Source organism: Anneissia japonica, unplaced genomic scaffold (genome assembly GCF_011630105.1).
Source record: "Anneissia japonica isolate Jap-2015-1 unplaced genomic scaffold, ASM1163010v1 scaffold287822_len72700_cov193, whole genome shotgun sequence".
Lineage (NCBI taxonomy): Eukaryota > Metazoa > Echinodermata > Crinoidea > Comatulida > Comatulidae > Anneissia > Anneissia japonica.
In genome coordinates this window covers 3,915-6,023 of record NW_022692808.1, presented here as the reverse complement: position 1 = coordinate 6,023, position 2,109 = coordinate 3,915, and positions in this window count along the sequence as shown.

The following is a 2,109-nucleotide window of genomic DNA, read 5'->3' as shown; positions in this document are numbered from 1 at the left end:
CCAATGGTGAATACATAATATAGACACGCTCACATATTTTCGGAGCCACAACTTAGCAGTGACTGGAGCTAAAAGGCTACAATAATATCTATACATGTACTTTAGTATATAAATTACTTCTTGAATTTGTGAATTCAGTTTTAGGGTGAGAGAAAAACTATTATCATAAGTTTAAATATATATTTTGGGTGAATTCGTTGTTGATCTTTGGTTGATGACCTTTTGACCTCATGTGACATAATTAATGATTTAATTACATTGTCCTTTATTCCAAATGATTAGAAATGTATGTATTATTCTGTATTTTGATACTAAAAAACAAGAAAATATATTCAGTTGGTAAAAAGTTGTTGGCATAATGTTACAATCAACCAAATTAAAATGCTGTACAAAAACAGGTACCTATCTTTGGTGTCGGTTTACAGGCACTGGCAACCGGAAATCGCGTGACTAAAAAGGCATTCTTGAAGCTAGACATAATGGTAACTAAAAAAAATCATGGCAGGTATAAAGCAGGGGATACACCTTTTCGGTTCCTGGCACCTGAACTATTAATATTATTAGGGCTATTGATATTAAAATAAGGAATCACGTGTAATTTTCATCACGAGTATGCTTAGCAAATCAGTTGTCAACACTATATCGTTGGTTGACCGAGGCGTAACAGCTCAGAGATCAATAATCTTCTGAAACCAAGAAATTACTGCATGCAATATAATTATCGTACAGCATAGCAAAACACAATAACTCCATGGTACAACCAATGTCAAAAAAAAAGTTTTCTCTGTGTAATTTTCTTTCCAAAATTAGGATCCCTGGAACATTACCAATTTATGGGGTCTACACAGAGTGAAATAATACATAAGCCTATATTTTAGCGGTAGTAATTGCCGTAATCACAGAAAGAAATGAAAACAATTCAATGGCCTATACTACTAGTACTACAATACTGTACTTAGTCTGTGGATTTTCCAACCTAATCCTATGAACAAATTATCTTACTGGAAGAGAAAAATGGTCCTAATAAATTAAAATTATAACTTCCATTAAAACATAACTGCTGAAGTTAAGATTTATTACTTTTTAATGTTTCACAAAATTGCCGGCTATATTACACAAAAAGAGAAGGGGAACAGAATGTTAAATATTTAATTCCATTAAATATTAACTTTCCAATGGCTGTATTGCAATTTGTATTGTATAATGTATTAAATAACAATTAGGCCTCTTTAGTAATCTAGGGCACATTCTGAATAGGCCTACAGGCCCAGACATTAGCTGCCCTGAGATACATTTTCTGGGGGAACGGGGGATATGCTGTCCAACAGGGGGATTGAGCTTGTATGAAGAGGGGGAGGGTTTAGGAGATGAGATTTTTCGAAAAAAAATAGGGAGCTCTGGACAGATGGCCAAAAATGGCACTTAGCAGTGTGAAAGACATAGTTTGGCTTGGTGTAGGCCTATATTAAATTTTTGTTTTGGTCCGACTGCCCGACGAGCTCGGCCGGGGGTCCTTGACTTGTCCGATGGGGGTGGGGCTTAAGCCCCCATTTTCCCCCCTGGCCCCGCTGGCGCCACTGCTAGACAGACTGCTGCTGCGGGTTGCTGGAAGCACTAGTCTAGGACTATGCCTTGCCTAGGCCTCAGATTACTGCAGAGGCCTCCTGGTCAGACCTAGCGCAGGCTTGGAGGTGCCTAGACCGACACGATCGTCCATACTTTAGGACCAATTGTCTGGAAATGGATTCGATGTCGCTTGGGCCCCCGATCGTCCGTCACCCAGCCGTAGCAGCAACAGAAACCTATGCACAAACTAATCCTCAGCCCGCCTCGCTAACATCACGTTCAGAGTTGCCAGATAGTCGACAGGCTTTACGCAGAGCCGTAGATAGAGAGAGTTTGGCCAACTCGGTTTCAATCACATGACTTACACCGGCCATGTTGTCACCAAAACAAAACAACGCGATAGGGTAGATAGGAAGTTAGCAGTTAGATGATTAATGCTAAATAATGTGAATGCTATAATTATAATGTGAAATACCGTTATGTTGGGTTTGGAGTTGCTGCAATCGATCCAACAAAGAAACAAAAATGTATTTTAATTTCCTT